This window comes from Narcine bancroftii, chromosome 8 (genome assembly GCF_036971445.1).
Source record: "Narcine bancroftii isolate sNarBan1 chromosome 8, sNarBan1.hap1, whole genome shotgun sequence".
Taxonomy (NCBI): Eukaryota; Metazoa; Chordata; class Chondrichthyes; order Torpediniformes; family Narcinidae; genus Narcine; species Narcine bancroftii.
In genome coordinates this window covers 174,342,611-174,364,137 of record NC_091476.1, presented here as the reverse complement: position 1 = coordinate 174,364,137, position 21,527 = coordinate 174,342,611, and the positions used below count along the sequence as shown (strand labels likewise).

General features: G+C 44.6%; 1 protein-coding gene and 1 long non-coding RNA gene across 2 annotated transcripts in view; one reads left to right on the top strand and one right to left on the bottom strand.

Moving 5' to 3' along the window:
* Window positions 1-20,090, bottom strand: part of LOC138741594 (protein tyrosine phosphatase type IVA 2-like) — a 106,909-nt gene extending 86,819 nt beyond the window's left edge. The window contains exon 1 of the mRNA XM_069895901.1: window positions 19,964-20,090. The gene's annotated coding sequence lies outside the window, so the exon portion shown is untranslated. The remainder of the gene's footprint in view (window positions 1-19,963) is intronic.
* On the top strand, window positions 869-6,361 carry LOC138741955 (uncharacterized). The gene is made up of 3 exons (XR_011343921.1): window positions 869-981; window positions 1,991-2,014; window positions 6,042-6,361. It is a non-coding gene; the product is annotated as an uncharacterized lncRNA (long non-coding RNA).
* Window positions 20,091-21,527: the final 1,437 nt, after the last annotated feature.

Sequence of the window (21,527 nt, the reverse complement as noted above, 5' to 3'; positions counted from 1 at the left end):
AAGAACAATTCTGTAGTACAACATTGCCAAGTTTCATGGAGTGATTTACAATATGCTGCTATACAGAACTATCACAATTCCTTGCACCTTCTGGTGTTCAGTATCCCCCAGTTACAAATGCAGAAGCTCATTTCAAAAGACATTCAGAAACCACTCTTCCAGGAAAGGGAATATGGTGAAACATTATGTCATGAGCCAAATGCCAAACCAGTGGGATTTTTGAATAGTATGAAAGCTAATCATTTCTCTTGCAGTTGGCACATTTAAGCTTTTATTTTCCATATTTCTGTGGGAAAAGTCAAAAACTTTTTTCTGCACTTCCTTTCCACCCACTAGTTTCTACACCTCCTTTGAATTTAAGCAGTTTAATGTTAATGTAATACTGTGAAATTAAAAATGTGGTAGGGTATTAACAGAAATAATATCCAAAAATCACCAAAGCTTGAAGCCTGCTCGATTATTAGTTCTAGTTTTGATGCTCAATTATTCTTTGTACACTCTGAACATAATAAAGTCATGAACATTATGCACAGTTACCCAACAGCCAAAGTTTATGAATATTATTACTGGTGAGAGAAACTTCATGAAATTCAAGTGAATAAGGAATATTGTTAATACTGTGGAAATCAATTAATTTAATGAACACAAAATCCTGGGCAAGTTTTGAAAACTCAACTTTTCTTAATTTTAATTACAATTTTTATTCATCTAGTCTTTAAACTTATGAAATTCTCAACAAATAAGCAGGCAGAAATATTAACAATGAATTTCTGTTTACTAATAATTCCAAGTACAGCAAGTGCAAATACTTTACCAAATAATTTTGAGAGCCAGTGGAGCGGCCCGGTCATGCCCCACCCGCAGCAGCTGTTTGCATAACGTTTCAGTTTTTGAATAAAATGATGGCACCCAGAATGAAGAGCCGGCCGATGCTGCTCGCTGCTGGGCAACTCTCCCAAGGTGTCTCCTTATCCCTGCCTGGTAAGAGTCTTATCTTCATTCGTAAAGCTTTATTTTTAAACTTAAGGGAAAGGGGGAGGGGAGGGGTGGGAGTTAATTATGATGAAGGAATGGTTAGCATAGCAGCTGGAGCAACACTGTTACAGTGTTTGTGAATGGTGTTCAATTTTAAAGGCATGTGTAAAGGGCCTGACCAGAACACTGGTGTGGAGGGGAGTCTGGTTGCACCCAGGGCCTGACCAGGATACTGGCATGGAGGTGAGTCTGGTTGCGCCTAGGGCCTGGGCCAGACACTAGTGTGGAGGGGAGTCTGGTTGCACCCAGGGCTTGACCAGGATACTGGCATGGAGGTGAGTCTGCGCCCAGGGCCTGGCCCAGACACTGGTGTGGAGGGGAGTCTGGTTGCACCCAGGGCCTGACCAGGATACTGGCATGGAGGTGAGTCTGGTTGCGCCTAGGGCCTGGGCCAGACACTGGTGTGGAGGGGAGTCTGGTTGCACCCAGGGCCTGACCAGGATACTGGCATGGAGGTGAGTCTGCGCCCAGGGCCTGGCCCAGACACTGGTGTGGAGGGGAGTCTGGTTGCACCCAGGGCCTGACCAGGACACTGGCATGGAGGTGAGTCTGGTTGCGCCTAGGGCCTGGGCCAGACAATGGTGTGGAGGGGAGTCTGGTTGCACCCAGGGCCTGACCAGGACACTGGCATGGAGGTGAGTCTGCGCCTAGGGCCTGGCCCAGATACTGATGAGGAGGGGAGTCTGGTTGCACCCAGGGCCTGACCAGGACACTGGCATGGAGGTGAGTCTGTTTGCGCCCAGGGCCTGACCCAGACACTGGTGTGGAGGGGAGTCTGGTTGCAGTGGCGCAATTAGCGAAGTGGCTTGCAGAACACCACTACAGCTCCAGCGACCGGGGTTTGAATTTAAATTTTGTAAGTTACTGGAATAAGTTGATAAAGTGAATCTTACATAATTAAACTATAATACTATTTTTTCAAATTTCATTTTGCATTGTCTTTTGTCTTTTGCAGGTGTCTTAGTTAGGCATTGGAAAAGTAAGTCTCAGTCAAACGGAAAATTCGCATTTCTGACATCCACGATCCCTGAAGGTGCTGGATAATGGGGATTTTAATGTAGTATCTAAATTTTTAAATTGTAGTAAACCAATTTATAATTGAAAAATATGCCAAAAAACAAGTGAAGGGAAGTTTCCTACAAAAATTGTTGCATACCTGTGTTCGCACATGCACTTGGAACATTACCAGCTGGAATAAGGCCATCTCATGGTTATAATTGGATAATTATCCCCAAGCACATTATGTGTGCAGTGAGCAAGGAGCATAAACATCTTGCACTCTGAGCAGTTACTTAAGAATCTCACGAGTCAATTTTTAGTGCCAAATTCTTACAGGAAGCAAGGACACCTTCTAAAGTTAAAGGGAGCGTGTAGTTTAATCACCAAGAATGTCAATGACACTGCATTTATTGCCCTCAACTTACAGTAGCCAAACAGGTATACAAAGATGCACCAACTACAAGAATACATTAAATTACCACCAGATGCCAAGACAGAAAAAGAGATATGTAAAAGGATAGATAAATCCATTCTAGTTAATGTAAGAAAAAAAAGATGACATTTCATTAATGCAGAGTTCTTTTGCTGACCATGGTAGACTATGGTTAGGATTTGGGTAGCTCGGGTTGTTTGGGTAGTTCAAGAGCATAAAAGCTATTGGGTTAAAACTGTTTTTGAACCTGGAAGTACTGGACTTTGGGCTTCTGTATCTTCTACCTGAAGGAATCAGCTAGGAAAGATCGCGGCCGTCCAAAAATGGCAAAACATCAAGGAGTGAATCAGAAAAGGATGGTCCACTTTGATTGCAATAAAGGATTGTTGGGTCAAAAGTTATCTGCTTGTGTGCAGAATCCTGCAATTTAATTAGATTCAATTCCTCAAGCCAAAAACATTGTTTTCATTAAAGATCAGGTGAAGAAAGGATTTGGATTCCCTTTAAATTCAAGACTCAGCTCTACTCATTATACACCCATAACTGTGTGGTGTCCAATGCCATCGGCAAGTTTGCTGCCTTACTTTTCATGCACGATTTTTGTTAGTTTTAATTTTGTTTATATATTAGTGTTGTGAGATGGTTCATAATATGAGTGATTCCCTGTGACGCTGCTGCAAGGTACTGAACTTCATGACAATAAATTCTGATTCCAACCACAGCAGATCAGGAATTTTTTTTTATTATCAGGCAAAGGGATAGTTGACAATTTTGGCTGAGATCCTGTATCAGGACTGAGAGTGTAGAGGAAACACAGCTAGCACAAAGGAGGGACACGACTGAGACAAGTTGATGATAAAGGGTTAAAGAAGAAAGTAGACTGGGCGTGTAATTTAATGCACAAAAGTGACAGACACCCAGCATCCTTTATGTAGCAAAGATATATAACCAATATTTCCGGTCTGAGCCCTTCGTCAAGATATGAGGAAAATGCAGGGTGCCTGAATAAACTGTTTGGGGGGGGGAGGGGGAGAATCATAGGTGGATACGGGTGAAAGGGCAAGAGCTGGGAACTAATTGGGAGAGAGGCAGCTCCCTGGAGAGGGAGGGGGTATGGCCAAAGGAAAGAAATCAGAGGGAAAAGGAGACAGGGGAGGAGTCCAACAGAAACTGGAGGTTGATGGAGAGTGCCCAGGCAGAACACGAGGTATTGCTCTTCCAATATGTGGGCAGCCCTGGCATGGCAGTGGACAAGGCAATGGACAGACATGTCAGAGCAAGAGCAGGGTGTGCAAGCAAAATTTGCAGCAAACATTCATGAGGCCACAAACAGATAATAAAGGGAATCAGATGAGAGGCAAAGATGGTCAGATATATTAAGAAAAGTAAATCAACAAGAAAAAGTGAGAGATGACAGATGGAATAAGACAAGGATGATGGGCATATGGAATTAGGTGAGGGAGAATATAAGGAAGATGAACTAAGGGAGAAGAATACACGTGAATGGGAATGTGGCTGATGAACAGAATGTGGGTGGGGGAAAGATAACATCAGGGCATTTGGGAGGGGAGTATGGAAAGGGATGGAAAATAAGTAGGAAATCTGAATGGGCTGGTGAGTGTGGGAAAGAAATGTAGGGGGTAATCTTAAATTGGAAATGTGAACATTCATAATATTGTACTGAGGAACATTCTTCTAGGTTAGCCAAATAAAATAAGAGGTATCGTTCTTCTAGATTGTGGTTAGCCTTACTTTGGCAGGTGGAGAAAATAAACAACAGACAGGTTGTTGTCAGAATGGGAAGGAGAGTTGAAATGACATGCAAATGGTGTAGAAATCTATGAGACTACATCACAAGCACCGAATGTACAAAGGGTGCTTGTGAGTCTCTGCCTCACCTGGAAGGACTGTTTAGGTCTCTGGGACAGTGATGAGGGAGGAAGAGAAGGTGCAAATCTTACAGCAACTAATAAAGTTTTTAAATTACTGACAAGGTATATCTATATAGCATATATACCTTGTGCTCGAACCCAACATTATACCGAATCTCATTATGAACAACACCATGAGAAATTGACTGTCATCTTTGGTTCTTGATCAATAACTAATGCACCAGGAGACAAGTCTTTAGACTCATCTACCACTCTAATCTTTGTGTGACCAACTTTTTTGTAATCTGAGGTGAAACATTACAGTCTGCAGACACTGTGATGGTAATACATTACATTTCCAATTATCTGAAAGTCACTTTACCGAAATTACCAATTATCCGCGAAAAATCTCAGTGGCAACATGATGTCACAAGATGAAAAAAAAAAGCTGATTTATAAAAAAATCTGCCGTGTTCAAGTGGGACCATGAGGGACTGTTAGCGCCATTTTGAATCCAACGGATTGTACTCAAGCTAAGAATTAAACTTTATTTCATGCTTGAAAACCCTTCCCTTGTTCTTTGCTGTTGTTTTAACCACTGATACTCCACAGGTAGTACCTGGGTTACAAACAATTTGTACTTACGAAAAGGCAGATGCACCTAATTTTGCCCCAATTTGTGCGTGCACATAAATGCGCATTGTGCCCCAATTGGCACATAATGTTACCTTACGAAGGCTAATTAAGAAACATAAATATCTGTTCCGTCTTGCATACAAATTTGGCTTATGGATAGACCCTGGTAATGGAACTCGTTTGTAATAGGGGGACTTCCTGTACAAATATTTTGCTGTTGCTACTGGACTGGGATAGGCCTCAGGTGAGAGTCGACAGCATCACCAGGAGCAATCTCCTGCAGGTAGGTGAACTGGTTCAATGCTGGAGTCAGCGGTCAAAGCATCAGGAGCTCAAGTGAGTAGGTGGTCGCGGTCCAGGCTAGAGTTACGGCCGTGATGATGGAAACTCCGTTGGGCCGGGGCCAGTGTTCGGGTCAGTGACCGTGGCATCGGGAGCTCCATTGCGTCGGCAGCTGGGCCCAGGTTTGGAGTTTCCTGGGCAGGTTCTACAATGGTGGTGGGAATGTGTTGGGATCAGAGTAGGGACCTTGGGCTCGCGGGCAGGTTCCATGACGGCGGTGGGGAGGTGTCTTGGATCTGAGCGGAGACCTTTGGCATCTGGGCAGGTAAGGGGGACCTCGGACTGAATGGGGAAGTTCTGCGGCGGCAGTGGGGAGGTGTCGGGGATTCGAGCAGGCTCTGGGACAGGTTCGGCGATGGGAGGTGTCGAGATCGGCAATGGCAGATACAGGTAAATCTACTGCTTTAACTGGGGCTGCAGATCAGATATCCTCAAAGTGCAGTGAACGGATAAATGTCCAGTCCTGAGTGTTTCAGATAATCGGAAACGTAATATAAAAATAGAAAAATGATAGAGGAGCTCAGCAGGTCAATCTTGAGCCTTTCTTCAAGGCTGTTTATCATCATATTCTATAAACCAGCATCACTTGGTTCCTTCCCTCTCATGTTAGTAAATTACCTTCACAAAGTGTATTTTACATGTTTACTATTGCAATTCAGCATTTTTTAGCAACCTTTTTTCATGTCCTGAAATCATTATCTGTAATTATGCTCATTTCTCACAAGGCAGGGAAAATTACTTCAGGTATTGGGACTATGAAATATTTTGCCAGAGGTAACAGTGGAGACAGATGCAAGTTCAACACAAAAGCAAAGAGCGAGGAAAAGAAGACAAGTTGAAATGCTCTTAAATGAATCTGATGTGGACTTTTCAAGCTGACCTCCTTCCTTCTATTCTGAAGCCATTTGGGATTCTCATGTTCCAATTATATCATACAGGACTGTACCAATTAATTGCAAACTCCTAAACTCCCCTGTCCTCTGTCATTACACATACATCTACTGCTCTTTCTCCCATTGGTACCTGCTCAATTTAATAAACATCTTTGGCCTGCTCCACCATTGTTTATCTAAATCTGGAAACTCGTCTTTTTCACATTTACAGTTATAAAGAAATCAAATAATAATGAGTCAGATATCCAGATCAGGAAATCATGTGGTGGTCTGCAAACTTCTTCAGGGGATAGAAGAAGCAGCAATAGTGGGGTTAGTGGGAGGTTATGTGCATAGTTTGATTAAATAGATCAGGAAGTTCCATGAGCACACAAGGGACATGATTATTTTAAGATAAAAATAAGGGGACACCATCCACAATGACCACTCCTGAAGTGAACAATGACTGATGAACTGATTGCTGGTACTGTAAACTGGGGTCCCTCACAATGAATCCATTTGGAACACAATAGTTCATCCAACTGTTATGCTAAAACAAAGGTTTTCAGATATTTTATGGTTCATTAGGTTGGTCTGTATAAACAAGTCTTTTCTGATCGAGTGGTCGTATTTTCTAAATGCTCCATATTGGCAAAGATAGTGAGGCAATATTTGTAGGTAAAGGCAGACAGGGTAGAAGTTAAATTCTGTTAAAGGAATGAAATTAAACAAAGAGTTTATTTGATGGCATCTATTTGGTGAGGAAGAGTATATAATTACATTATAAACCACAATATTTATGACACTTTATAACAGCCCACAGAGATCAATCTGCAAAAGAACAAAGTGGCTACCAGAAGAGTTACTGCTACAAACTTGCAGATACTTGTTTTACCCCTGCAACACATTTGCAGTGGACTCAGGGCCAAATACAAGGAATCAATTACAAGACTCACAATCCAGTAAGTAATTTTTATATGCTGGGATGTTAAGAAAGGAAGCAGGTACATATTCAGATCTCTTTAGAACATAATTTAGTTTTTATAGATTTAGACATACAGCCCGCCAACACGCCATTTCAGCCCACAAGTCCAGGATGCCCAATTTACACCCAATTAATCTACAACCCCAGGATCGTTTTGAATGGTGATAAGAGACCACGCAGGCATGCACAGGATTCGAACCCCGGTCCCAGTCACTGCTCTCACCACTATGTCAACCGTGCCACCTTAATACTCTTAGGTTAGAAATAGGAGTAAGCTTCCAAGTTCATCAATTATAATCATTGCTAATTTGGCAGTTCCCCAATCTTTCAAATATTTACTTATTTGCTTCTATAATGCTCTCTGGCAGAGAATTCCAGAAATTCACCATCTTTGAATGAAATGTGGCATTCAGATAAAGTGACTCAAAGACTACAGGAAGACCAGGTAAAAACTCCAGAAGACCTTTACCAATGCAAAAAGACAATTCCAAACTCTGCTAGAGCCTCAGGCAAGCCCTGCCTCATCAGCTGTGGCATGCCATCATATTCTACAAGATAACTGTGAAACATCTCTTCTGGACAAGCTCAACGCCTCTTTTCATGATTACAGAAGGAAGATGATGCTGGGCCCTTGGAAGCCCCAAACCCCGTGGGAAATCTGTTCTTCCAGTTTATAAGGTGGAAGTGAAAAGCTTCAGGAGGGCAAATCATCAGAAAGTAACTGGTCTAGACAATGTACCTGACTGTTTCCTTAAAATCTATGCAGCCCAACTGGCTGGAGGTTTCAGAGCCATTTTTAACCTCTTGCTGCTATGGCCTCAGGTAAAGACATCCATCATCCCAATGCCCAGGAGGAAAAAGCTGACCTGCCTCAATGACCATCAGCCAGTAGCATTTATATCTTCCATGAGAGAGAGGGTGGTATGGAGCAAATACACTCCTGGCTCAGGAAGAATCTGGACTCCTATCCTTACAACAATGCCAATTTGTTGGCTCTTCATTCTGCATTACATGAACTGCAAGCACACCTATGTCAGATTAACTACAGCTCTGCATTTAACACCATCAAAAGTTAGAAGTCAAGCAACTCTGGTTCAAGTTCAGTTATCAAACAGCTATGAAGCTCTTGAACTTCCCTATTCTCCCCTAACCACAGATTTGTCCACCAACAGATCTGTGGGCACTATCTGCAACTATGAATATTTATGTATGCTTTTTCTATTTTTTAAATCTCTTTTTCCTTCTTGGCACATTGCAGTAATGTAAAGTATACTATTGTAGTTAGTGTATCTTGTGTAACTGGCTACAGCAAGTGAGAACTTTTGTGCATCTATACATTGAACTTGTGTACAGGTGTGTGCTGCCTTACATCCACGATACGTTCTGTGAAATTGGGCATTATGCGATGTGGACATTGTACTTAGCAAAGCTATATGGGATACTGTAGTACCTGTAAATTTTTATTTGTAAGTCGGGATCAGTGTGGGGACTGACATGGGACTGGCAATCTAAATTGCTGCGGACTTGCTAGCGGAAACTGAATAATTATGGGACCACGGATGTAGATGCGGTCAGACGTTGCCCGAACCGATATTAAGTGACACAGGGCTCCGTGCTGGGGCCACAGTTGTTTACAATATAGGTCAACGACTTAGATGTGGGAATAGATAGCAATATCTCAAAATTTGCAGACGAAACGAAGATGGGTAGCAGGGTTAGTTGTGTTGAGGATGCTAGGAGGGTGCAGAGTGATTTGGACAAGTTAGGCGAATGGGCCAAGAAGTGGCAGATGCAGTATAATGTGGATAAATGTGAGGTTATCCACTTTGGAGGTAAGAACAGGAGAGAGGACTATTATCTAAATGGTATATGTTTAGGAAAAGCGGAGAGGCAGAGAGACTTGGGTATTGCTGTGCATCAGTCGTTGAAAGTGGGCATGCAGGTGCAGCAGGCGGTGAGGAAGGCGAATGGTCTGTTGGCATTCATAGCGATAGGATTTGAGTACAGGTGTACCAAGATCCTGTTGCAGTTGAACAGGGCCTTGGTGAGACCCCACCTGGAGCACTGCGTGCAGTTTTGACCTCCATCTGAGGTAGGACATCCTCGCCATGGAAGGAGTGCAGAGAAGGTTCACTAGACTGATGCCAAGAATGGAAGGAGTTGCGTATGAAGAAAGGTTGGATAGACAAGGCTTGTATTCTCTGGAATTTAGTAGAATGAAGGGGGATCTTATAGAAACATATAAAATTCTTAAGGGTTTAGACAGACTAGACGCAGGTAGGTTGTTTCCAATGCTGGGAAAAACCAGAACCAGGGGTCACAGTTTAAGGACAAGGGGGAAGTGTTTTAGGACTGAGATGAGGAAAAATTTCTTCTCTGAGAGAGTGGTGGATCTTTGGAATTCTTGGTCTCAGGAAGTAGTTGAGGCAGGTTCCTTGTCAATATTTAAGAGTAGGTTAGATTTGGCCCTTGTGGCTAAGGGGATCAGGGGGTCTGGGGAGAAGGTTATGTTCCTGCTGTATATAGTGAATAGAGCAAAATGCTTTGATGCTTGACATAATGAAGTAATAAAAGCAGAAACTAACCAACTAATCTTTGCCATGGTCATATTGAATGGGGGTGTAGGCTTGAAGGGCCAAATGGCCTACTCCTGCACCTATTTTGTTTCTATTCCTGTATATGCTAATAACCTCTCATTATTCATAAAGTAATGTGCATATTTGAAAGAATTCCTGACCATATCATAACTCTTTGCCTAGCAAATCGAAGCACTGTATTTTAAGCTAATCATACTGTCGTATTTCATTGAAACTCTAATCAAATATATCAGATAATGCATCTTTCACTCCAGCTCCCCCTTCAGTCAAAGACAACTAAAGATGCTGCACTGGTCCCCAGCACCTGCAAATTTTATTTACCTTAATCCTTTTAACTGAGCAGTTTATTCTATGTTCCATATTGACTATCTCTTCAATATGTAAAACAAGCAGAAAACATCTTCTTGGGAAAAGCTTTGAAATATCTCTCAAGTTTCCATGCTTCCCCACCCCCCCTTACAAAAAACATAACTGCAAATGCAAAATGTTAAAATGTTAGATAATGTTGAATGTCAGTATGGTGAACCATCAGAGATTATTGCCAACACGGCAGCAAAGATTAGTTGGTTAGTTTCTGCTTTTATTACTTCATTATGTCAAGCCTGCAAGCTCACACCAAGACACAAGAGCAACTTGTCCGTGAACTACTCTTTGCAGATGATGCCGCTTTAGTTGCCCATTCAGAGCCAGCTCTTCAGCGCTTGACGTCCTGTTTTGCGGAAACTGCCAAAATGTTTGGCCTGGAAGTCAGCCTGAAGAAAACTGAGATCCTCCATCAGCCAGCTCCCCACCATGACTACCAGCCCCCCCACATCTCCATCGGGCACACAAAACTCAAAATGGTCAACCGGTTTACCTATCTCGCCTGCACCATTTCATCAGATGCAAGGATCGACAACGAGATAGACAACAGACTCGCCAAGGCAAATAGCGCCTTTGGAAGACTACACAAAAGAGTCTGGAAAAACAACCAACTGAAAAACCTCACAAAGATTAGCGTATACAGAGCCGTTGTCATACCCACACTCCTGTTCAGCTCCGAATCATGGGTCCTCCACCTACGGCTCCTAGAACGCTTCCACCAGCGTTGTCTCCGTTCCATCCTCAACATTCATTGGAGCGACTTCATCTCCAACATCGAAGTACTCGAGATGGCAGAGGCCAACAGCATCAAATCCACGCTGCTGAAGATCCAACTGCACTGGGTAGGCCACGTCTCCAGAATGGAGGACCATCGCCTTCCCAAGATCGTGTTATATGACGAGCTCTCCACTGGCCACTGTGACAGAGGTGCACCAAAGAAAAGGTACAAGGACTGCCTAAAGAAATCTCTTGGTGCCTGCCACATTGACCACCGCCAATGGGCTGATAACGCCTCAAACCGTGCATCTTGGCGCCTCACAGTTCAACGGGCAGCAACCTCCTTTGAAGAAGACCGCAGAGCCCACCTCACTGACAAAAGACAAAGGAAGAAAAACCCAACACCCAACCCCAACCAACCAATTTTCCCTTGCAACCGCTGCCACCATGTCTGCCTGTCCCGCATCGGACTTGTCAGCCACAAACGAGCCTGCAGCTGACGTGGACATTACCCCTCCATAAATCTTCAACCGCGAAGCTAAGCCAAAGAATGTCAAGCATCGAAGCATTTTGCTCTATTCACTACCTATATACAACAGGAGCGTAACCTTCTATCCTCATTTGGAAATGGATAGTTACAAGTTACCACGTGTATTTTGCATATCGTCATTAAAAATTTACAATGCACAATACATTAGACAAATTTACAAATATGAACTCTAAACTTTAGATAATCTACATTTTCAACAAATTGTATTAACAAAAATAGCTTTGAATAATCAGTTTATAATTTCATTATAATTTTACGCATTTACATCCAACCACTTATCTTAGTCAAACAATTTTTCACGCTTAGATAAAATTATTTCATCCACAAGATCTTCAGTTCCATTTCAAAGTATCATCATATTTTAGGAATTGATTCATCAATGAAAAGCCATAGATTACAATGAAGAAAACTTTAAAACTGAAATAAAATTAGTTCATATTAAAAAATAACCTTTAAAGAATCATCTTTAAAGCTGCGCCCTTTAAATTAGAAAAATAACTAACTTGATTGATGAAAACACAGGTTTTGAAAAGTTGTACTTTAAAGGGCACAGCTGTGATAATCACAACCGACCATATGCAGATCTGGTCTTGGCTAGCCATCAGTCCTGCCAGAGGTACAGCTTGTCAGTAACTCCAAAATCTGGTGCAACAAACCAGCATCTTATGAGCAGCTTTCCCAATCAAGGACTACTGCTTCTTCAGGATATTTCCCAAGGAACCCTGAAGGAAGTGACCAACAGCAGGTCATAAGTGTTAAATTATCACAACAAGATTGGTTAACAGACAAAATGAAACAGCAGGAATGGGGCATTTTCTGTTTTGTGTTTTGAGGAAGGCTACAGATTAATACAGTTGAAATTATGGGCCATAGTGAAAATGGAGATTCAAGGAGACATTTTCACTTAATCTGTCTGGGCAAGGGCACAGTTGATGGAATATAATATGCAGAATTGTGAAATCACCCACATTGGTGGAAAAAATAAATGTAGAGCATTTTTCTTCGAATAGTGAAAGCCTCACTTATTGCTATTCAGAGAAATCAGGATCTGCTTTTTTGAATTTGATGAATGGTTGAAGGGCTACAGACCAGAAACACTCATTGTTTCTCTTTCCACAAATGCTGCCCGACTTAAATTTTCCCAACATTTTCTGTTTTTGTGCTCTTGTATTCTACAGGAGCTCTATTGAGAATGTCCTGGCATCACTGTGGGGTATAGTTGCTGCAGAGAAATGGATTGGAGGTCAATCCACAGGACCATAAGAGTGGCAGAGAGGATCACTGGAGTCTCTCTCCCCCCCCCCCCCCACCCCCCCCACCCCCATTGACACGATCTACTGGGAACATCTGAAGAGGGCGCACAAAATCATTGAGGACCCCTTCCACAGAGCATCTTTCAGCTGCTCCCATCAGGAAAGAAATGAAGTATCAAAAGCAGCAGCTCCAGACTGAGATAAAACACAAAAATCTGCAGAGCTCTTCATCAAGGTATGGAAAATGTCGGTAGGTGTCCCAACATAAGGGAGGAGGTGATAGGTGGAGAAGGGAGGAAGGGGACAGCAGAGATCAAGGGGAGGAGGGACGGCTGGGTGAAGGGAGGGAGGGAGAACTGGAAAGAGAATGGGGAAGAGGAGAGCAGGTTAGCAGAAACCAGAAAAATTGATGTTAATGCCATCTGGGTGGAAAGTACCCAGATGGAAAATCAGGTGTTATTCCTTCAATTTGCAGGTGGTCTTGGTGGGATAAGGCCAGGGACAGACATGAGAGCGTGGGAGTGTTTCACAGAACTGAAATGGTTGGCTACTGGGTGGTCTCTGTAGGATGGAACGAAGGTGCTCTGCAAAGTGATCTCCCAGTCTGTGCCCAGTCTCTCCGATGTAGAGAAGGTCACAAAGGGAGCACTGGATGCAGTAAATCAGTCCTGTGGAAACACAAGTGAAGTGTTGCTTCACTTGAAAGGCTGAGGAAGAGTTTCTTCCCATGGGCAGTGAGAACGCTGAACAACCAAAGAAACTGCTCACACTCACCATCCGAGACCCTCATATTGATGGAACAATATTTATTTATATATACACAAAATACTTGCCCTGCATATGCATTGTATGTGTGTTGTGTCTGCATGTTTTGCACTGAGGTCTGGAGGATGCTGTTTCGTCGGTTGTACTTGTGCAATGAGAAGACAATCTCTTTGGCTTGGTTAGTTATCATGCAGATGTAGCAAACAATGAGGTAAATATGGAGCAAATTTGTCTTTATGGAGAAAGTAAGAGTGGAGGCAGCTTGATCCAATTATATAGGGCCTTAGTCAAACCACATCTCTGAAGATCAGATCTCTCTAACAAAGAAATATAAACTGATGGAGTTCAATGGAGGTTCACTAGATGATGGGTTTGTCTTACAAAATAAGATGGATGTGGTGATGAAGCTTCCCCTGGCTAGAACCTTGGGTCACTCTTTCAAAATAAAGGATTGATTAGTCCGTACAAATAATAACAAAATTTCTAAACCCATAAAATAATAAATCTTTTATTTTTTTTACCCATGAGATCTAGGCGTTCTTGGCCATTGAGCGCATAATCAAGAAAGAAACCAAGAGTCTTCATAGATTAAGGGATTCAAAGGTTATGGTGTGAGAGCAGAAAAGAGGCAATGAAGTAAAAGACCAGCCACAATCTTAATGGAGGGTGAGCATTTTTGAGAGGCCTTGTAACCTACAATTGCTTCTACTTATTGTGAGCTACATTAAAAATCCTCCTTCTGCCAGCACGCTTAGAATCCTGAACCAGGTTCCAAATTTTCATGTAAACTTTAGCCTTTCTACCGTCATTTCTGGGTCACGTACTTTAAAACTTTTAAACAGTATTTTAAAACTTCAGTATTTTAAAATCATGTTGACAACTGGTGATCTTCAACTGAAATGAATCTTTTACAAAATACATTTTCACCATGAATGTACAAAGATTTAATAAAGTAACATTTGTCCACTTTTGTGTAGGGGATTGTATTAACAAAACTGGCTTGTAAAATACATTTAATGCTAAAAGCATTTATCACAAGTAATAGATTTCAGAATTGTTTACTTCACAGCTCAGGGGGAGAAAAATCTATATTAACCATCATTAAACAGGAAGGAAATATAACTTTTTAAAACAGAAAAGAACCCGAGCAGTTTCCAAACTCAAGCCTTGCTTTTTCTAGCAGTTTCCAAACAAGCATCATGTTTGATGTACATTTTGGCCAAATGATTTGTCACTTGGACACATCCGAAGCCTTGGATAACAGGTTCTGAGCTGCTCTTATGCAAGTGAACACAAGGTGCTCATCTATCAAAGATACATTTCAGATTACTATTGCTTATCCTTTTTGTTCAACTCATTGTTTGCCAAACAGTTTTGGGAGCTGTCACTTGCTTAAGCTTCAGAGCAAGAGATTGTGCACAAAGAAAGCAGAAGTTATAATACTATATAGTAAACAACAAACAAATACTACAGTTTACATTTGTCAGTTACAGATTGCCGTTCAGTGTGGAAAAATCTAAAAATATTGGAAGAGAATCACTCAATGACAATTTTTCTTACTGGAGTAACAGCTCCATTGCCAATATTCTCAAGAAAAATTAAGTGAAATGGTAAAAAGGCTTTCAGGGGCAGTGTGAAAGCACCTAATGTTAATTATCGTACACACTCGTGTAAAAGTTGATCTCACGTAAAAGTTAACCCCCTTTTTTTAGCCGAAAAATCTGGAAGTTTCTATATATCTCGTGTAAAAGGCGACCCTAGTCTCTCACCTCGGCCCCGGTTGTCCCAGACCAGAGCTCCCAACAGCTCTGATAATGCAGGTACTTACCACGGTCCTGACCTCTCTTGTAATGGCGTCCACTCCAACTCCTTCGCCAGTTCCCACACCAACCTCAGCCTCCGCAAAGGCTGACACCCGACTCATCACAATTCCATATTGTGACGGATTATATTATATTTTATATTGTATATAGATATGGTTTAAAAGAGATAAACTGCGGCAGGTTTTTTTAAAAGCAAACAAAAACAAACACTTCAGAAAACAGATCTCATTCAAAATGCCAGAGCTCTGCTCAAGCCAGACAGTCCAGGCTCCGGGTGCCTTTGCAAAAACTTTGAAGATTGCCTGTAAGGACTTCACAAGTAAGTGTTAATTGGACATGCCGAGGAGTAATGGGATATTGTTTTGGAAAGCAACAGATGAACGAACTCGAGAGATTAGGTCCGGTGCTGCAGTCTGAGTGGAGTGTGCTGTTCTAAGAGGGTCATGTGGTTTTCTCTGAGTGAGAGAGTTCAGCAGCAGCAGCTGGGACTGGAACAGGACAAGCTGGCAAGCTTGTGGAAAAACCCCATTTTGAAGATGGGTTGTGAGTGCTTAGTCCAGCCTGTTCGAACCCCTTGAGGTTCATACAAGAGGAGATGGCTGGCCATATAATGTCTCACCTGAGATAAGGGAAACAGAAAAGGAACTTTGTGATGACCTAAAAGAAAGAGGTTATCATCTGGAAAACCATGATGGGGCAAGTTTCTTCGGCAAGACGCTGAAGTGGCTGATGGGAAGGAATCAGTTTGTGACCAATGAGCAACAAATGAAAGCCGACAAGAACCTTCCTGAGCGCTAACTATCTACCTTTCAAGCAACAAAGCTTTAAGATTCATATATGTTAAATTCTATGCACAGTATAAGAATTGCCTGCAACCAGTAAACTTGGAGGAGTGAGAAATGAGATTGGACTGTGATTCAAAGAACTTTTCTGAACTTACACATGTACTTAGAATTAGAAGGGGGTTAAGTTAGGTTAAGTTAATAGTAATAACTTAAGAGTTTTATCCTATTTTCATGTTTAAAGATAATTAAAAGCAACTTTTGTTTAAGCAACCATTTGTTTTGGTGAATTTCTATTGCTGTTGGGTCTTGGGGTCCTCTGGGCCCATAACATTATTCCCTCACACCTCTCCCTTCTCAATCCCCATCTCCTCCTTTGAGCTCCCCATTATTTCCCACCCCCCAAATCTTTGTGTTTTTACTTCAATCAAGGTGTCTGTCGACTTTCCTGTTTTACTCTTATGGTGTTTGTTACTTGGTACGACATGTGTTTTGATGCACAGACTCTTAAATTATTACTTTAATTCATTTTGTGTTTTGTTCTTTATTCGTTTAGAGATTATTTGGACTTCTGCGAATGATTTGGTATTTTGGATTCTACTGTAAATTTCAGTCCCCCAAAAGTAGTATCCTAGTAGATTCCCCCATAAATTTATCATTAAAAATAGTCTAGAAAATTGGATTTTTACAAGGTAGTTTGCATTTCAGTACAACCCTGACCAAATCAGGGAAATGGACGTGACAAAAACAGTTCAATGTGCTGAGTATGGGAAGCAGAAAAATGAAAATATAGCTATCTTCTTTTGTATTTATTTTGAATGTCATATTTATATCAGTTTCTTCCCTCCCCAGATTTGATTGATAATTCAGAGATTCTGAATATTGATAAAAGTGTATTTAAGAGCCCTGAAGTCATTGAAGCCTATTGACTGACAATTCTTGGTAGACAACCAAGTATTTTTATTTGATGATCATTTCGTGATGGTTCTTGCTATTTTGCATTATCAGCATTCTGCTGGCTGATAAGTTGCTTGGTTTTTGCAAAATTTTCTCTATTATTATTATTGCTATCCCAGGTTGTGAAAGTGATACAGTTTTATTTATTTTTCAGAAACCAATATTTTACAATCATTTTCATACTTCTCAGAAATTCTTGTTTAGAAACAAAAATGGCAGGGAGAGGAACAAGTCCAGTTCTGGCATACGACTTCACAGAAAAACCTATCGAGTACCATATTCTTGTCAGCATGTCACATTTCACATCTCAGACAAGTGTCACCAGGATAAAAGAAGATAACACAATTATCTGACAAGAACAAGGAACATATTCCAGTGATCAGAAATACTAGATTGCATTTGAGAGTTCTGAAACAAACTGCAGTTTACAGAATGTCCAAAGATATACACTCTGACAAAAGTGACCATTTGGTTTTGTAGACATTTAGTTTTCCTAAAACAGAATAGGGAAATCAAACTTAAGCAACCTTCTTCTGCATAATATCAATTGCAGTTTCAGAAAAAAGTTCAGGAAACTACACTCCAATTGTCACTTGTTTGAAATATGTAGCTAAATATTTTAAAACTTAGAAATGTCACGATACCATAAAAACTAGTTTCTTTCAGAAAAATTATCCAGCTGTTTCCACCTCTTTAACAATGGCTCTACTTCCCTTCTGCAGGTTTGTCCCCTCTCCTCAATACTGGCAGTCTAAAAGTTCACCTGAATACAGTAAAATTATATTCTGGCAACTCCGTACATTTTGCAGAAATACTGTGCATTTTAGTCCAGCCCATCATTTAGTGAATACTCTTTTTTGTAGTAATTTATTTATCTGGCATTTTTCATGATACAGGAACTCACTTGCCACACACATGCTCTCCCAGGATCAGAACATAACTGTGACATTAGGACTATTTCCTTCCATCATTCTTTAATCCAAAACTCTATTTCTCTCATGTTAGAAAAACAATGATTAGGTAGGTGGCAAATGGAATACTACATTAATTTCTGCATTAATTAATACTACCAAAAGTTTGTGACAGTCCTGAAGAGAGAGAGAGGAAATTATTGACTGGAATGACTCCAAGGTTGAGGGATTTCAGCTCCAAGGTTACATTGGAAAAGGTCTAGTTCTTCTTGGGCCAAAAAAGATTTGATAGCAAAGTGAAAGATTATTTGATTTAGATGGATCAGAGAAGTCATTACAAGTTTGTCCACGGACCAATTGGACACACTATCGAATGAAACCTACTTTATCACGTAATACTATATTTAGAATGTAACATGCATGAAATTCTTTAACTTTGTTTACCGTAAGACAGAGAGTCACCGCTTTGTCCAACCCCTCACAGAAATGAGGCCCCAGTGAGGAACGAACTTGCGACCCCTGGTTAACAAAATCAGTGTTCTAAACCAGTGGTTCTCAACCCTTTTTCTTTCCACTCACATCCCACTTTGAGTAATCCCTATGCCATAAGTGCTCTGTGATGAGTAAGGGTTTGCTTAAGGTGGGATGTGGGTTGAAAGAAAAAGGTTGAAAACCACTGTTTTAATTGTACATTATTCACTCGTTATGTGCGTGGTTTCAGAACTCCAAAGGAAATGGGTCAATGACAATTTTTCTCAAGCCAAATATTTCAGTCACAATTGGGTCTAGAGCAGAGATTCTCAACCTTCCCTTCCCAATCATATACCATCTTAATCCATCACAGAGCACTTAAAGTGGTAAGTGAGTGGAAAGAAAAAGGTTGAGAACCATTGCTCTAAGCCATTGGAGCCTTGAGAAGACAAAGAGCAAGGGACAAAGGTGAAAGAAAACTTATTTTGTGAAGAGACTAGTTGCTAAATGGAATCCTTCAGAAAAGTGGTGGAAACTGAGACAATCAGGGTTTTCAAGGTGAAATTAGGAAAGTTTGTTGAGAGTGATTTTACACACCTACAAAAGGGAAATAAAACTAAACTGCTCCACAAAGAACTGGCATGGACTTAATGAGTCCAATGGCCTCCTCCTCTGCAGTTCCAATTCCATCAATACGAAATCTGAAAAGCCCCTTTCAAACTTGGCAGGTGATCCCAGGAATCAAACACCAATCGGCCTTTCAAGTGGCAAGTGTGAAAGCAAAATCTGCTCAACGCCGGCGTCTGCCCACGCCGGAGATTGCCAGCCTAGACCCCGAGTACAATCCCCGGCGTTGAGATCGGGCAAGTGTGAAACGGGCAATTGCATCGCGGGCAGTTCTGATTAAAAGTAAGAGCCCAAACGCCGGGGAGAGACCCTTGCAAGCGTGAAAGCGTGGCGTGTCCCAGTGTGGAGTGGTCCAGTGTGAAAGGCCAAACCCCCACCCCCCCATTCCTATCCCGGGGCGGTGAATGGCCACGTTACTGGGATGCAAGTGTGAAAGGGGCTTCTGAGAGTCCTTGTGACCCACCAGACTTCACTCCACCCCCCCCCACCCCACGTGCATGGGAATTAATGAGGGACATGAGGCCGGAAAGTTCACGGCGGGGGAGTTTGCAGGATCAGAGCCGGAGTTGCTCTCGTTCCCGGCTCTGCCCCGAACTCCAACCAGACCCGGTGCTGCCCGTTTCCCATTACTCCAGGAAAAAATCCCCCCCCCCCCCATCCAAAGAAACCCAGCCCCAGCCCCCCAGCCCGAGCCGAGCCGAGTAACCCGGAACCACTCCCGGAGTCACTCCACGATCCGTCCACACGCTTCACTCCGCTCTCGGACCTGCTCCGTGCCCGGAGTCGCCGTGAAGCGAGGGCCCCACAACCAGCCCAACGCCCGAGGCTGCGAGCGGGTGGTCGCCGGTCCCAAGAGCCGCCGGCGGCCGCCCCCCTGCCCCGAGGCTGTGGGCCGGTGGGGTGGGGGGGGGGGGGGGGAACCGGCGCGACCGAGGGGGAAATGGCGGCTCCGCCTTCAGCCCCAACCAACTTACAGCAACCAGCCCGTTCATTGAAAACCGCGCGGTTCCCAGCAGCGATTCCGGCTTCAGGGCGACTGGCCGCTCCGCGTCTCCCTCACTCCACGGCTTCGCCCGAGCGTCGCCGGATGGACCCGAGCGTCGCCGGATGGACCCGAGCGTCGCCGGATGGACCCGAGCGTCGCCGGATGGACCCGAGCGTCGCCGGATGGACCCGAGCGTCGCCGGATGGACCCGAGCGTCGCCGGATGGACCCGAGCGTCGCCGGATGGACCCGAGCGTCGCCGGATGGACCCGAGCGTCGCCGGATGGACCCGAGCGTCGCCGGATGGACCCGAGCGTCGCCGGATGGGCCCGAGCGTCGCCGGATGGACCCGAGCGTCGCCGGATGGGCCCGAGCGTCGCCGGATGGACCCGAGCGTCGCCGGATGGACCCGAGCGTCGCCGGATGGACCCGAGCGTCGCCGGATGGACCCGAGCGTCGCCGGATGGACCCGAGCGTCGCCGGATGGACCCGAGCGTCGCCGGATGGGCCCGAGCGTCGCCGGATGGACCCGAGCGTCGCCGGATGGACCCGAGCGTCGCCGGATGGACCCGAGCGTCGCCGGATGGGCCCGAGCGTCGCCGGATGGGCCCGAGCGTCGCCGGATGGACCCGAGCGTCGCCGGATGGACCCGAGCGTCGCCGGATGGGCCCGAGCGTCGCCGGATGGACCCGAGCGTCGCCGGATGGGCCCGAGCGTCGCCGGATGGGCCCGAGCGTCGCCGGATGGGCCCGAGCGTCGCCGGATGGACCCGAGCGTCGCCGGATGGACCCGAGCGTCGCCGGATGGGCCCGAGCGTCGCCGGATGGACCCGAGCGTCGCCGGATGGACCCGAGCGTCGCCGGATGGACCCGAGCGTCGCCGGATGGACCCGAGCGTCGCCGGATGGGCCCGAGCGTCGCCGGATGGACCCGAGCGTCGCCGGATGGGCCCGAGCGTCGCCGGATGGACCCGAGCGTCGCCGGATGGACCCGAGCGTCGCCGGATGGACCCGAGCGTCGCCGGATGGACCCGAGCGTCGCCGGATGGACCCGAGCGTCGCCGGATGGACCCGAGCGTCGCCGGATGGGCCCGAGCGTCGCCGGATGGACCCGAGCGTCGCCGGATGGACCCGAGCGTCGCCGGATGGACCCGAGCGTCGCCGGATGGGCCCGAGCGTCGCCGGATGGACCCGAGCGTCGCCGGATGGACCCGAGCGTCGCCGGATGGACCCGAGCGTCGCCGGATGGGCCCGAGCGTCGCCGGATGGACCCGAGCGTCGCCGGATGGGCCCGAGCGTCGCCGGATGGGCCCGAGCGTCGCCGGATGGGCCCGAGCGTCGCCGGATGGACCCGAGCGTCGCCGGATGGACCCGAGCGTCGCCGGATGGGCCCGAGCGTCGCCGGATGGACCCGAGCGTCGCCGGATGGGCCCGAGCGTCGCCGGATGGACCCGAGCGTCGCCGGATGGACCCGAGCGTCGCCGGATGGACCCGAGCGTCGCCGGATGGACCCGAGCGTCGCCGGATGGACCCGAGCGTCGCCGGATGGACCCGAG